This window comes from Eptatretus burgeri, chromosome 4 (assembly GCF_056783735.1).
Source record: "Eptatretus burgeri isolate ZD-2024b chromosome 4, Ebu_testis_v1, whole genome shotgun sequence".
Lineage (NCBI taxonomy): Eukaryota > Metazoa > Chordata > Myxini > Myxiniformes > Myxinidae > Eptatretus > Eptatretus burgeri.
Genome location: NC_140964.1, coordinates 13,704,486 through 13,721,760, shown reverse-complemented (window position 1 = coordinate 13,721,760; position 17,275 = coordinate 13,704,486). Strand labels below are relative to the sequence as shown.

The 17,275-nt window shown below is 41.6% G+C and overlaps 1 protein-coding gene across 1 annotated transcript in view; it reads right to left on the bottom strand.

Moving 5' to 3' along the window:
- Nucleotides 1–17,275, bottom strand: part of LOC147027501 (triple functional domain protein-like) — a gene marked incomplete at its 3' end in the record, with an annotated part of 489,834 nt that overhangs the window by 216,592 nt on the left and 255,967 nt on the right. The window lies entirely within an intron of this gene.

Sequence of the window (17,275 nt, the reverse complement as noted above, 5' to 3'; positions counted from 1 at the left end):
GTTTAGGGGAATTGGTATCTAAAAATGGGCTTCACAAGAGGAACCCGTCAGTGTTCCAGACTCCATGTTGAGTAGATGTCAATGTCAGTAGCAGTGGCAGTAGCAGTAGCAGTAGTAGTAGTCGTAGTGGTTCAAGAGAATTTAGTGATGTTGATGTTATTAGTAGTAGTAGAAGTAGTTCGAGAGAATTTAGTGATGTCGATGTTAGTAGTCGTAGTAGTAGTAGTATTTCGAGAGAATTTAGTGTTGTCAATGTTAGTAGTAGTATTAGTATTAGTAGTCGCAGTAGTAGTTCGAGAGAATTTAGTGATGTCGATGTTAAGGCCCAGTCACACCTTGACGTTTTAGCCAACGTATGCCGATTTTTTAAATTTTTTTCTAAAACGCTGGCACACGTTGAATACGTTATGGGTAAGTTTTGATAACATTGAGAGCACGCTGAAAAACACTGCCATACGTCGTTGTACGTTGGCTTTAAACGTTGTACTTTTCGGTTGTCCTCAAATTTTTGCATGCTTGAAATTTCACGACGTATGCCGGCGTATGACTCACACGTTCCACTACGCTGGCCACAAGTTGTATGCACGGTCTGCGATCGTTGACAGACGTCAACACATGCTACTTGTAAGTTAATCATAAGTTGAGACACGCCGAGGTTATGTTTAGCGTACCCGAAACTTATTTCTAACCTATGATTAACGTGTTGTTAGCACGTTACGCGATCGTTGCCACACGTCGACAGACGTTACTTTTAAGTTACTCATAGGCTGAAAGACGTCGGTATAATGGATCGTCCTTGCGTCAGCGTCCACGGCCACGGCCAGGACACTTATTTGCAGCATTCTTCAAACTTTTCTTCGGCATGATGAGGATGTTCACACTTCGACGTCTAGCTTGGCTATGATTCCAATTGTCCATCGGCAGCCATTAAAATATGTCCATGTCCATTAAAATATGTCCATGTCCATTAAAATAGTCGAGTTTGAGCGTTTTAACACGTTCAGAAGAAACGCTTCAAATTTCCAAACCCCAGCGTCAAAAAACAAAGGCGAGTGACAGCAATTTAAATCGTTCATTTTAAACAATGAAAATAGTTGAGTGGTACCGTTTAAAAGTCGTTGAGTGTAAAAAAAATCGAATTGTTGAGCGCAAGCGTCGACTTTCAATAGTGGGGTTTGAGCGATTTAGCACGTTCAATAGAAACGATTAAAATTTCCGAGCGCCAGCGTCAAAAAACAAAGGCGAGTGACAGCAATTTAAATCGTTCATTGTAAACAATGAAAATAGCTGAGTGGTACCGTTTAAAAGTCGTTGAGTGTAAAAAAAATCCAATTGTTGAGCGCAAGCGTCTATTTTCAATAGTGGAGATGCAGCCATTTAAATCGTTGAGTGGCAGCCTATGAATAGCAAACCCCACGTCACCGGCAACGATAAACTGCCGCACGATATGGATAAGTTCGGCTATCATTGGGCATCGTTTGTGAACGCCGGCTCCACGATAATTATTGGTTGGTATACCGTATCTATAAGTTATCGAAGCGCTCTATGCACATTATTAGTTCATTGTGCATTTGTCCAACCCGTTATGAATAGACCTAAATCGTAAAAACAAGCCATAGCTCATTGTTGAAAAAGCCCCATAAAAAATTAGCCGCGAAGAACTTCGAACAATGGTGCAAAGATGTCTCCTACCCGTGGACACGCGGACGCAAGGAGGATCCATCATAACCAACACCCTCCCCCTCACACTCACCTACGACTGCCAACATGAACAAACTACGACTAATACTAATACTGATACTGATACTGTTATTGCTGACATGGACATCGACTCAAAAAGGACTCGAAAACACTGTTGGGTTCCCCTTTTATGAGCAGCATTTTTATATACCAATTCCCAAAATCGCTGGGAACACGTCTTTATATGGCAGTTGTAAGTTAGAAACACGTTAATTTATTTTTTTTCTCAACCCGAAGACTTCATTGGAATACGTCTACATACGTCAATGTGTGTTGGGACTACGTAAATAATTGGTTCAAAGCACGTCAAACATAAGTTAGAAATAAGTTTCGCGTAAAAAAGACATTACCGCTACGTGTTTCGACTTATGAGTAGCTTATAAGTAGTCTTTGTGGACGTGTGTAAGTGTCCACATATCGTGTGTAAAACTTATCCCCATTGCATGCGGAACGTGTGTCATACGCCAAGTATGTCGTAAAATTTTGAACATGTTTAAAATTTCTTGACGTACTCTACTTACTACGACGTATGATAGCGTACTTTAGCGTTCTACTCACGTATACCAAACTTACTCATTCCGTATTTGACGTGCCCCAACGTTTTAGACACATTTTTCTTAGGTCGGCATATGCTGGCAAGATCGCCAAGATGTGACCGCGATGTTGACACTTCCATTTCTACGGCAGTTATGATTCGAATCGTTGTGCATCAGCCTTTTAATAGGCGACGTCACGACATAGTCGGCGATGCGTGCAACGCGCTATGCCTAAGTTAGACTATCGTTGGGCATCGGTTGTGTAGGCCGACAACAGGTTCAGCATTCGTTGGTATAAGTTATCTATAACACAACGAAACGTTCTGTGTCCGTTACTAATGCGTTATACATAAGACCAAGTCGCTATGAATACGTCCGAATCTTTAAATAAAAACATCAAAAGTTCAACGTAAGCCAGCGTTTTACATAAATTTTAATACGTTGCCATTGCTGGCTAAAACGTCAAGGTGTGACTGGGCCTTTCGTAGTAGTAGTAGTAGTTCGAGAGAATTTAGTGATGTCGATGTTAGTAGTTGTAGTAGTAGTAGTTCAAGAGAATTTACTGATGTCGATGTTGGTAGTAGTAGTTTCAAGTAACGTGTTGCAAAGTGTGAACAACGTTCGTGTAGCGTGCTTGCAAAACGTTACTCATAGGTTAGAAATAAGTTGTGGGTACGCTAAACATTACCTTGACGTGTTTCGACTTATGAGTAACTTACAAGTAACGTGTTTCAACGTGTGTCAACGATCGCATAACGTGCCTACAACTTCTGGCCAGCGTAGCGGAACGTGTGAGTCATACGCCAGCATACGTCGTAAAATTTCAAGCATGAAAAAATTCGAGGAAAACCCAAAAGTTCAACGTTTAAAGCCAGTGTACTACCACTAATGGCAGTGTTTTTCAGCGTGGTCTTAACATACACAAAACGTACCCATAACGTATTCGACGTGTACCAGCGTTTTACACAAATTTTCCAAAAATCGGCATAAGCTGGCAAAAACGTCAAGGTGTGACTGGGCCTTTAGAAAAATGTGGAAGCAGAACTTGCGATGGCTGTTGGATCATCGGGAGCACGATGAAGTCAATGCTATAGGTAAAACGACCCTTAAACACCTTGATCCAGAGCAGATATTCCCTGCTTGGAGAGGAAGGTACGAGATGGCATCCTCTTCAAAAATAAGCCTGTCTGGCGTTAAAAACCCTTCGTCTCGATTAGTTCCATGGGCCATGGTTGAAATGGAGCCTTTGGCCCCAGGTCAGTGTGACCACTCCTTGGCTTTTTTCACAAGATCTTGGATATTCGTTGTTCACCTTGGCATCTTGTTTTTCTCTTGGTTTTCTTGGCGTATTGGTTTTCTATTATCATCGCTTTTCCGAAACCTTGTGAATTCTTGGCTTTTTTCATTGCTCACCTTGGCATTTCTGAAAATGAGGAGTGGTCACACTGCCCCAGGTGCCTTGTGGAAACGTTGGTAAATCTGAAATGATTTATCTCGTACACCGGTCCACTCAAAGGCATTTTTTCTGTTTGGTCCTCGATCCAAGTATTAAGCGCTTTTTCCATCCTTTCAATGAGTGGACCATGGGACTGGAATGAGCCTTTTGTGCTTTGCTGGCCTTGCACGGATATTTGACACACGCTGACCGCACCGTTGATTCATTGATCCCGTAATGGCGGCCCACGGATGCTGCACTTTCACTTCTGGCCAATGCTTCGAACAACTCGATTTTTTTTTCGTACAATGTCATAACCTTCCTCAGCATTTTGGAATTATTAATTTTGTCCATCGTTTTACGTTTGGGTGCCTGTTTTACGTTCAACTGCTGTGTGCCTACTTGATCTTGAATATCGAGTATTACAGGATCTCCGTTTGTAATTTAGTGTTCGATGACGGTTCTTGATTAAATTTAGCTTCGTTCCCATATGCTGGTCTGATTGCGACAATTAACGGTGCGAGAAACAACAAAAAGCTCTTAATGGGAGGTGGACGCAAACAATGACTCATCTCACTTCAAAATTCATGAATGGCCAAAATGAAATACTGCGATAATGAAATTGGAACCCAATCGGTTGTCCGTAATTGGTAGAAACCTGCGATAATTGGAACACAATCGGTTGTCCGCGATTGGTAGAAACCTGCGATATTTGAGGAATAACTGTATGGGTCCATGACAACAAGACACACAGTTTGAAAATGACGAAGGTAGTAAACTGAATTTTTTTTATCTGACACATTCCACTGCTATACCATTATGGCAATTACAATTGCAATGATGATTAAAAAATAATTATTATTCACCCAAATTTAAGGGATAGTAATGACGTTAAAAAGCTGCCATGTATCGTGCAACAAAATGCAACGAAATGATAACCCATTTGTTCCTCAATGCAAGGATGAATTATCATAATCATTTTTTCACCTTGTATTCAATATATTGGAACATGTCTGGGGTGCTGGGGAAGTGTGGGAGGGGGTAGAGGGGGAAGAGAGAGGAAGAGAGAGGGAGAGAGAGGGAGAGAGAGGGAGAGAGAGGGAAAGAGAGAGGGAAAGAGAGAGGGAAAGAGAGAGGGAGAGAGAGGGGGAGAGAGGGAAAGAGAGAGGGAAAGAGAGTCAGAGAGAGAGAGTCAGAGAGAGAGAGAGAGTCAGAGAGAGAGAGAGTCAGAGAGAGAGAGAGAGAGAGAGAGAGAGAGAGTCAGAGAGAGATAGAGAGAGAGAGAGAGTCAGAGAGAGAGAGAGAGTCAGAGAGAGAGAGAGAGTCAGAGAGAGATATATATATATATATATATGCCGTGTGCGAGAACAAACCGAAAAATAATTCGATGATAAACCAGTTTGACTCGATTGTCCTCGTCAAGGTCGAAATGGCTGAAAGATGTATGCTTTAGTTGCATCCGGGAATGTTATACTGTACTTACAAATACCACTTTTTTTATCTCTGATTTGCATTTTTATAAAACATGAATATTCCGACAAAAGAACATTTTTTTTTTCCATGCGACTTTTTTTTTTTTTCGACATTTTTCAGCAAGATTAGCAAATCAAAAATACTGCATTCAATCTCTTGACAATTGTCAGAGGAAAAAAAAAAAGAAAACAAATGTGTGAAAAAAAAATCAGGCTAATTAATGATAAACTACTTGTCTTTTAAATGAAGTCGAGGCTCGTGGAGGAGCTGGAACATTGAACGGATCAGGTGGTAACACAACAAAAGGAACAGTAGAAAGAGAAGCGGGAACACACAAAGAGCAGGGTTGAGAGACAAAATAGAGGGGGTGTGGGTAGCGGGGGGAGGAGGGGACAAAGCACAGACAGAGAAGAGGATGCAAGACCAGAAAGGAGGCGGCAGAAGACACAAACCACCAACCTGTCTGCGACGTACAATTTATTAAACATAAAGCCACTAGAGTATCGTCTTCATGGGAACACAGAAATGGAATTGCTGTTTTGCGTAACTTTCTCATGCATGTGCTCACGTCTTCAGCGGTCCACACTGCCTTATGTCTGATTGGGAAAGGAAATACCGTAAAATTTGACGAAGTGCAGCATAGTGTAGTGCAAGCTGTTAATGTTAGGGTTAACTTGTGGGGGAATTTATCACGACGTCAAGGGAAAAGGTAAAAATAAGGATTGGTGCCGAGGTCAGGATGAGGATCGTGAGCAAGGTCTTGCCGGCTACATTTAAGTTCACACACCTTGGGTTATGTAACAGAGGCTTGCCTTATTGTCTGTGAAATGCACTCGAGTGAGCAAACTTAAACGACACTCTGCAATGAGAAAGAGCACAGCCACACTATTGTAGGCGAGCCTGTAGTGCCGATGAAACTTAAAAAAAGGCCTCATCACACACCAGCAAGGCAGCAACAGCAGAGTTGTGAGCAGCACATAGGAATCCAAGAAAAGCATCTGCTTCCCCTCGCTGTCGCCATCAGAATGAACTCCACTCATTCCATCCGAGACGCTAAAATTCCGCACGCTCAGCCTCCCATATTTTCAATTCGACTTCGCCACCGGGGCAAAGCAGACTCCGGTCGAACTTGACCGAGCTCAGAGTCAACCCACAGTCAATCACTTTCACAAATCCCTCGGATGGCGCCGGGTGTGGGAGTTTCAGTTACTTCCAAAAAATAAAATAAAATAAATACAAAAAGACTACAAGGTTGCCGGTTCGATGGAACAAACTGATGCGTCTTGAACGACCAGACCGCAGATGATTATCCCTGGGTGTGGAGAATCCAATGACTATGCACGTCGTCACTTAGCTGAGGAAGGCAGCTACGAGAAGGAGGAGCAAACAGAAATTCCTCTCCAACACAAACGTAAAGGATGCACAATGGGTGTGGAAATAGTGGTCAAATACACACACACACACAATCAAGGGTTGTGTGTCAGTGTAAAACGACAACAAAACATACCGTAAGGCACAGATCATTGTTTTGACTCACCTTGGGAATGACTAACTGAGGTTGCAATAAGTACACACGCAATCAAAAATCCATCAGACACCAAAATCATTTGGTTCCGAAACATCCCGCCATCGACATCAACAAAAACCACAAACCTCTCGAAATACTGGAACAAATTCCGCAAGCGTGGTTGTGTTGTGCACAAGTCAGTTAATGGAGCGTCACCAACAAGATCTCTCTCCTACACCCTCCTCGATCACTTCCCCATCATGTGAGGAGGTCCAGAATATGTATAGAGGACCTTTCATGATGGTTCATACTGGGATGACAATCAAAGAAGAACATTGTCGGCCAAACGTTGTACTCGTCATGCAATTCCTTTTCAAATGAACAACTCTGTTGAACGCACTCTGATTGTTCATCCGAACATTAACAGCTCGAGCATATAGCAGGGTATAAAAACGGAGCGTGAAAGTTGATTGTCGTTGGCAGAACAATCTCATCGAGAATTTTGCTTTGCATACTACAGGGGCAATCTACGTGCAAGCATGGAAGGAGTCCAGTAAGTCCTGTGAGAGAGCATGGGGTGTTCATGACGGGTTACATGATCATTTCGAGCCAACGATGAATCCAAGACTGGTCACCATTTTTTTTTATTTTTTTTTTGTATACCTTGGTCGAGGCTCGTATGAGAGCTAACACACAACTCACAGCAAGGAGGCATGAGACAAGAGGGGCGGGAGTGGAAGGGACAAAACAGTGGGGAACAGACACATTAGGTGAACTGTGGAAGGGAGAGGGATGGGGATGGGACGGGGAACATGGCGAAGAGAAGATGGACATTTCAGGGACTTTCAGGAAGGAAAGCAGGAGAAATGAAGGAAGTGGGCTTGGGTGGATTATCGGGGGTAGAAAAGATCGAGGATTTGGATGGGGGAAGATAAGAGGTGGTGGTGAACAGCTGTTTTGAAAGCCTGGAGGGAAGAATGGGAAAGAATAGAGTGAGGAAGTTTATTCCAAAGGCGGGAAAAAGAGGAATGAAAGAGTGAAGATGAGCAGTGATTTGTGATTTTGTTAGTTTTACCAGAAGGGGGTTGTTGGCGGACCTTGAGCGCCCTGTGGAAATGTGGTGGGGACAAATCGCAGAGAGAGCAGGGGGGGCAAGGCTGGAGAGGAGTCGGTAGAAGACAGAAAGACCACCGACCAACCTGCGGTAATTGAGTGAGAGGCCCAAAGACTCAGCTTCATTGCGGGAGATGCCGATGATCTTAAATGCCCTGGTTTTGACAGCGTGAAGCCGAGAAAGGTGGGAGGCAGGAGCACCAGCCCAGAGGGGAGAGCAGTACTCCATCAGGCTACGGACAAAAGCTTTGTAAGTGGTCAGGAGCTCAAGAGGGCCGAGGAAGGACTTAGCACGACGGAGGATTCCCAGTCGGCGACTGGCTTTTGAGGCGAGGTTGGAAATGTGACTTTCCCAGGAAAGGTCATGGCAGATAGTGAGACCTAGAAGCTTGAAAGAAAAGACTTCTTCCAGAGGATTGTTGAGAATGTGGATGGGGGGTTTTGTAAATGGTCCTTTCGAAGCGACATAGTGAGTGTGAGATTTAATTTCGTGGCAGGAATGCAGACATTTTCCTGCCGAGCAGCCGGAGGAGTCGAACCCAAAACAGTGAGGGCAATGCGACAAGGTTTTCTGCACTGCACCAGTGAGTGAGTCGATTCTATCAACAGATTACAGATATCAAAAGGCAAACATTTGACAAAGCAAATGTCTCTTTACCACCGACTTCCTTGTCCGCCCCCCCCCGCCCCTTCATTTCCCCAATTTTCCTCCTTTCACAAACCTTCCCACCCCGCCCCCCCCCCCCAACCAGAAGTTTGGGATTTATTCTTAGGTGGCATTTAAGAATTAGGGCAAGGCCAAATAAAAGTCCAAATCCGGTCGGTGAAAGAGAATTATTAATTTATTACAGTGGAATGGTCAGAATTGTGAGAACTGAAGGAAATTGAGAATTGTAGGAATCTCTTTTGAGATTCACAGGCACACAGAGATGTGCCAAGTGTGGAGCTCAGTTGTGTGGGAATAATTCTCCCAAAATGATGCCACGCCCAGGGTTTCACCTTCCACCGTGTCACACTCATGCGGCACAAGGTAAAACTCGTTAAGATTACAACCACAACATGTCAGGTCATCGGCGCAAGCAACTCCACTCACATTCAAAGGGACTGGCAAACCAGTGGTGTAATGGTTCGAGAATTTGCTCCGAGTCTGGGAAGTCAGGGATTCGAACGTTCGAACCCCAGCCGAGTCGTACCAAAGACTTAAAAAATGGTATGTGCTGCATCCTTGATTGTTGCTCGGCATAAAAAAACAAACAAATAAATAAATAAATGATCAGGCATGGACAAACAGCCAGAGGTTGGCAACCATTGCATAGGCTTGTTGGGCCTAATTGGCCTCCTGCTGCATTGAAGTTGTTTGTGATCCATCCATTGGGACCACACTGTGTGCAGAGCATTGGTGCTGCTTCAGCAGTCTCCTTGGCTATTGGCCCAGCAAGCCGGTACTCATTTTGCCATCCTCAGAATGATGACAGGCAGAGTCAACCCCACTTGGTGTTAATTCAACAGCCGAGTGGGATTTGAACTCAGGATCCAAGGATCCCAAGGCCACCGCCCTAATATTGAAGCCAACACCAGGCATGTTTGCTTGTGAGGGACATCATATGACGTAGACTCGCGGTCACGAGAGTGACGTAACCACACTGCAGCAGCATTGGACAAACAGCTCTTGGACGTCCATCTGCGACGCAAGGGGCAAAGCTCAAGACAAGTACATTCCTTATGGACAATTGAATGTTCTTGGGAGACGGCAAACTGAAGGCGGTTAAAGAAAATGATAGAATTGTAAAAACACATGGTTCATGCAAAAGTTGGGAGGATAGTTTTGATTGTTATTTAAACAGACTCAGTGACGTAATAGTTCGCGCGTCCGCCCTGCGTCTCGGAGGTCGGTGGTTCGAACCCCAACTGGGTCATGCCAAAGACTTTTAAAATGATTCTTGTTACTTCATTGCTTGATGTGAGCATTTCAAAGGATAGAGAAGGGACAAACAAAGATGTGTTGGCAACCATTGTTTAGGCTTCGATGGGCATAATTGCCTCCTGTGTTGAAGTTTGTTGCAAGGGAACTCGTATGATTATAGCTGGAAACAATGGCTGCTATTGTCAGTGAGAAAGTAACTTGTTGACAATATACATTCCAAACCTGTTGGACAACATGGGTCGTAACATGACGGCAGACATAATTTGCATGTTTCTGATTCAATTTGCGGCTGTTTGCAGAGTTTACCAAAAAAAAAAAAAATTTTTGTCTCATCTAACTTTACTTCTCACTGTGTTGCACAACACAAAACTGACCATTCCACAGCTGTTCACACGAACCTCAACCACTGCTATTTGTTATACACTAATTACCTTATGATGTTCAATGCACATCCATGTGGGGGAAAGCTTTGCCAATGTTCGCAGCTTCTGTTTGTTTGTTTATTTATTTTATTTCAACGTCCATGTGGCACAACACAGTGGCCAAAATTCGAACCTTGAAGGGCGCAGCCGGTTTGTCCTTGAAAGGTACACGTTTTTGAAGGGCACGGAGGACCGTGGTTAAAATTGCAAAAAACCAAGGGCACCGAGGCCGAAATGGCAAAGAGTGCTCGTGCACCGAGGCCAGATTAAATATTGTAAAAATAATTACAAATAATTGTGTTTTCAACAAAAACATGAATATTTATCAGCACTTTTCTGTACATGTGTACATGTATGAAATTATGTAATTTTAACAACTAAAGTTCAAATGAGGATGACTAACTCTCAATTGCTCCTTTATTTATTTATCTATTTATTTAAAATGTCGTTTACTTTCATTGATGTAAATTGCGAACCAGGTACATCAGCAGCATTCCCATTCTCTTGCTCATCTTCACCCTCCATAAGTACATCACAATGCCTTTCATCAATGTCTTCTTCATCTTCAGCGTCATCATCATCACGTGTTACAGATCTGGGATCGGGACCATGCGACTTGCTATCGGGATGCTTTCTCAAGCACTCGTCCAACACCTTTCCGATGGACTGCAGCTGTTGGGGATTGAAGATCCCTTCTTTGGGCCGACTGTGCAGATCATGAGAAAGGTCAATGGTGGTAGAACAGTGTTGTTGTTTTCATGCTGAGACACCATTATCCAAGCAACTTCTTTGTGGAGGAAAATTTTCTCAACATGGACAGTGATTATAGATATTATAAAAATGATGATGATGAGGTTGGTGATGTTTTTTTTGTAAATGTCTCCTTTCTCCCTGATGATGCATCCCTAAAGAGGAAGATTTTTTTTTTGCTCTGTGGTTGCCTGCACACATGGGCCTCGAGCCATTCTTGAGTAGCAACTCTTTGAAGGAACCAATCAAGCTCTGTACTCCAATAGAGCATCTGTTTCATTTGGAAAGCATGCTGGATGTGTAATGTCAACCGCCTGGAGGAGTGGATAACCTCGGAAGGTAACAAACCTCCGACCAACGCTTTCAATGATCTTGGATACAATCTCTGATGATTTGTTGAAAGCTGACAAGATGTGTTGATGGATGCTTACCTCCACACCTTCATTGCTGAATGTGCCTGGACCACATGCACACGTTTTCTGCGCCACAGAAAGTGCAGATGACATGAAGAGTTTGTTGGTAGGCCAAACTAATATGGAGAAGTTTATGAGCAATAGTTCGAAGACAAGAAAATAAAAAAAACCGCACAAAACAAGCAGAAATCGCAACCACTTGATGCTCGGCTGACAGCCGATATGACTTACGGAGTCTTGTGCTCGTGTGCTATTGTACCAAGATTTATCATCGCAAGTTTACAATCTCGCACACCAATATTATTGCGTTATGGCGACATAAACACATGCTTGCATTTGCCTGGCACGATGGATGACACTCGTTTCTTGCAGAAGTGGTGTGCGTACCGCGTCGGTGTAAAGAATACTGCAGTTCCGGTAGTCACCGTTTTTACCCAGCATGGGATTGCGGCCACTCTAGCCTGCATAACTTCTCATCAGAGTTTGAAAAAAAATATGAAAGCACTGATCAATAATTTAGGTAAATTGTGCTGTTTGTATTTATTTTGGGCAACGTCTAAATTTCAAGGTTAATATCCATTATTTAATTGGGAAAATAAAAGAAAAGGCACTCTTGCTAGTAATTAAACGAGCCCACCATCAAATGGCTGTAAACCCAGTTAAAACTAGAACGAGAGTCGTGGAGTGCATACCTCCGCCAGGTTGAACAGTTTACGTTTTGCATCCCACTGATTGGCCCGATCTGCATCCAGACCTGAACCAAAATATAATCAGCTTATTCTTCTTATCTACCAAGTCATCCACAAAGTTTTGTCATAATCTGGCACCACTTTTTGAAATAACATGCCACATATATACTGTACTGCATATCATTTTTGGGCTCATCTCTTAATTGCGAAGAATAACTTAAAAAATTTCAGTAAATGCATCGGGATACAGATCCGGATCTTCACCAAAAATCGAACCAATTATTTATTGTCATACACCAAATGTCTCCACCAAGTTTCGTCCAAATCAGTCCATGCCTTTTCAGATATCGTGTTATTTTTCATTTTATGTCTAATATTTGGTCAACGGGGACGAATCACTTAAAAAATTTAGTATCTACATCCGGATCTTCACCAAAATCGAATCAATTCGTCTTTGTCAAACTCACAACCTGTCCACCAAATTTCGTCCAAATCTGTCGATAACCTTTTAAGATATCCTGCGCACAGACAGCCAGACAGACAGACAAACAGATGAAAATATAACCTTCGTCCACCTTCAGAGCAGAGGTAAAAATCCAGTATTTTTTACAACAGCATCGTGACCACATAACAGAGCATCAATGGCAATGGCCATCGTTAATGTTGTGCCCTGGCGTGACAGCCAGCAAAGCAAAGTACAACATGGCCTGAAACAAACTCTCTCTGCCATGCAATTCCTTTGTGTTATAATAATAATAATAAGAAATTGCATGAAGTGCAAAATACATTTCAATGAAAAACAAACAAACTTCATGGCAGGGAACAAAGGTCAGCCACAAAACACCCCATTGCAATATCGTCCTGCAATAAAGAAGCCACAAAGAGACATTGTTCAATCCCAAACCATTCACACTTCCTTTAAACTACAATATGTCCTCAAAACCTGCCACTGAAGGACCGCTCCAAAGTCAAGGAGGGGGCTATGCAGGGAAAAAAAAATAAATACGTATCATATGACTCTGACCATGCCAATTCCGCATGAGAAGTCCCGTGGACTTCAATTTGCACCACCAAGCTCTTGTAATGTAAGCTGATGTATAAATAAATGAAACAACCTTTCCAGCTCAAAACCACAATGAAAAACTATTTCCATTTTTATTATTATTGTTATGGAGGTTGAGGCTCATTAAAGGAGGTGGATGCCAGAAGCTGCAAAGTTGAAAAATCAACAATACATTGACAGAAGATCGGCGAAGGGACAAACACAAAACAAAGTGAATAGACACACTTCAGGCAGATATATGGGAACAGTGTTGGCAATGTTCATGTCTCTGTGATATTTGCAATTATTATTGGAGACAAGTTCATCAGATTGAATTGGTTATGTCACTGTAAATTCTGTCTCTCAGTGAAGATCTGCCAAAGGGCAGGTGTATAAACTATACAGCTACCAGAACAGATTTTTAGCAACATTACACTGGGTGGTTTGCCATTACATTCCCCGAGGTAGTCAGGTCAGGTTGTTGGAATTTATCCATGGTGTCGGTGATAATGCATTCACTCTTTGTTGGTATACACTGTGAGTCTTTAACTTACACCAGCAATTAATCGCAACAGATCGGTGCCCAGCTTATCTAAGTTCGCATGCAATGGACGGTGTTATCTTTTTGGTGTGACACATTTCCTGCAAAGCACAAACCAAGAGCTTATCAACAGCTCAGTGTGATGAGTGTGTGATGCTACCTCTGTGTTGGCCTGTAAGAGTGACCATAATTGCAGGCAAGAGATGGAGAGCAAATTTTTTGGAATGTTCTTCAGATACCTTGTGGAGAAGCCAAAAAAAACCCTTTTTTTAAATCATTAAAAAAAAAAATTCTGGTGAAATCTTGCTTATGGTCATCAAATGTCATTATATTCCTGATGTAAGGAAGACCTGTACAAGTTTCAGGTGACCATTGTTATTCTTGCGAACTACTACAGTGCAAACAAAGTCCTCTTGGAAACATTTGTGTGTACACCCTTCCACAACGCCCATTCTCCATTTCAACGTTTTTAAGTGTTTTGCTAAACCTGCATGAAAACATAGCTAGTGATTTACATATGCCCTCCTCAACTCGTCCTCTCTTCTTATTCACTATACGGGTTATCTTTACAGACTTGAGTCTCCATTGTTCTATCACATTTTTTGGTCAAAATCTCCTTAACCCTTCTTTAAAGAAGCTAAACATAACATTAGAATGGGCCTTGGGGCAAAGGGTATACCTTTTCTTTCAAACCACAACATTATTCTACATACGAGATAAGAGTCAGGGTTGATCGACTTGCCTTATTTACAATCCTTCGGGCTGGTAGGATAACCTGGTGGTATACACACTCACCTCTGAGCTGCGTAATCTTTGAATATTGGCCTTGAGATAAACTGTCATCCTGGTGTTTTTGCAGGCTGGGAAATTCATCAGTATGTGAGCAGGCTGAAAATTAAACTGGGTGTCCATTCTGCTATGATTAGTTGGTGGATGTTAGAAATCTCACAGCGTCCTTCGCGAAGAGTAGGAAAGCCATTACCGGCATCCTGAGCATTTTACAATTTCCCATTCTAACCTACAAGGGGGCACTGCATCAGTGGCACAACTGCACACTCCCGCTTCCCCCACCTCGGAAATAATGCTACCTCCAGCCATGTATTGCATACGAAAGAATAGGATTACAATGCTTCCTGGACTACAACTACCGTGATGGTTCATGAGTTTCATGAATGTTGATCTTTCAAAAAGAGATCAGATCATGCCCTCGTCATTTGGGAGGCCAAACCCGAGTGCTAAAATAAATCCCAGAGGAAATAAGGTTTAAGGCATGAAACTGCACTGCTGTTTCAAGAGGCAAGATGGTCAAGGTTGTGCAATAAGATTGACATTCCGCTGGTTTTAATACCGGTGTCGTGTATTCATTCCATCAAAAGGGGCTTTGTACATAAAGAGACTAAGATGTAAGAAATACAAAAGCAAAAAAAAAAAACCAGAAGAAAACACACAGACAAAAATGACAAAGGTAAACAAAAAATATGTAAGTAAAACAGGTGGTGCACTAACATCTCATGTCATCTCCCATGCTTTCCCACAATATTTTATACTCCCATTAACCCTGCCTAACCCAACCATCTTACATGAAGGCTGTTGTGTTTCCTGCCCTCCCTCTCTCTATTTTTCTCCTGTTCTTTCATTCATTTGCTTTTTGTGTCCAACAGTTGCCTCACTGCCCACACTGTTAGTTAATCCCCTCCATCACCTCGCTCTTCCATGAACCTCAATCTTGCAAATAAGAAAAGGAAAGAAAAGACAAATAACAAGAGGATAAATTATGAACATCATCATCTGGGCAAAGGTGAAAGTAAAAGAGGAATTGACGAAAATAAGAGTCAAAAGGTGATATAAACCAGGTGGGGGAGGAGATGTAAATAATAAATGTAGAGATAATATGAGCGAAGATGAAAAATAAAGAAAAAAAAATGAAGAAAGAAGAAGAAAAGGGGACCCATCGATGATGAATCATCAAAATAAATAGTGAAGCCCATGAACAGATGACCTTCATTAAGAACCATTCAAGCAACATTTGCTGAGTGTTCATTTGGTCCCTTGTGGAGTAAGAGCAAACATTCCAGCAATGCATTACACCAAAGCACTTGCAAGGCCAACTTAAGAAAATATTTACCAGCCGTTTGTACCTGAATTACAGCCATTTCTCAGCATCCTCAACAACATTTTTGCTTCGTCAAGATGGAGATTAAAACAAATAAAAAGACTAGAATGGCCAGTCGGTAGAGCACATACTTCCAGCAGACTGATTAGTTTACGTTTTGTATCCCACTGAGAGGCTGGATCTGAATTCGGACATGAAGCAAAAATTTAATCAACTTGCTCTTGTCACGTAACCAACTCATCCACAAGTTTCATCCGAATCCATTCATAAACTTTTTCCGATATCGTGCTATATTGTTTTAGCCAAACCACTCGATGGTGAAGAATCACTTTACAATTTCTCAGATCGAGATCCGGATTCGGTTCTTCAACAAAATCAAATAATTTCATCCGTGTCACATACCTAAGCTCTCCACCAAATTTGGGCCAAATCCGTCCACAACTTTTTGAGATATCCTGCTAAAAAACAAACAGTAAATTAAAAATCAATCATAGTGACACTTGACAAAGTAGAACAAAGCAGAACGGTACTCGGAAGAGTGCATACCTCCGCAAGACTTGATAGTTTATGTTTTGTATCCCACTGATGGGCCAGATCTAAACCCAAATCGAATCCACTTGCTCTTTTCACCTAACCAACTCATCCACCTATTTTTGTCATAACTCGTCCACAACTTTTTGAGATATCATGATATCAATAAATATATATATATATATATATATATATATATATATATATATATATATATATATATATATATATATATATATATAGTTTTTGGCCATCACTCTTCATTTTTGAAATGAGGCCAATGTTGAACTTTTTACCTAAAAAATAATTGATAGTCGAATTCATTGACCTGATATGCAAATCTTGTTCAAATTTTAAGTCAATTGGATGAAAATTGAGGATTTCAGAAATTGCACCTATGTTGTTGACCTTTGGCTTAATGTTGACCTCAAAAATAAATAATGGTTGTATCCAGTGAGCTGATATGAAAATCCTATTCAAATTTCAAGTCAATTGGATGAAAATTGAGTTTTAGAAATGTTGTCCTCTGTTGACCTTTTGGCCTACATTGACCTCAAAAATAATAGGTGGTTGAATTCAGTGATCTAATATTGAAATGCTCTTTAAATTTCAAGTGAATGGAATGAAAATTGACAATTTTAGAAATGCGGCCTTTGTTGACCTTTTGGCCTACGTTGACCTCAAACATAGTTGGTGGTTGAATTCATTGACCTGATATGCAAATCCACTTCAAATTTTAAGTCAATCAGATGAAAACTGAGAATTTTAGAAATTTGAGAAGGTTGTTGACCTTTGGCATATGATGACCTTGTGACCTCAAAAATAAATAGGATTCTGTCGGACAACCAACTTCACCATTTGGTGAAGTTTCATGAAGATCGGTTAATAGTGACCTGCAAGAGATTAAAGGTGAGTCGACAGACAAACAAATGGAAGCGATCAACATACTTGTAAAAAAAACATAAAAATGCCAAGTAAAGCACAGACAGACAGGGGTGAAAAACAACCTCAATCCACCTTTGGTTGTAGAGGTAATAAAGTTAAAG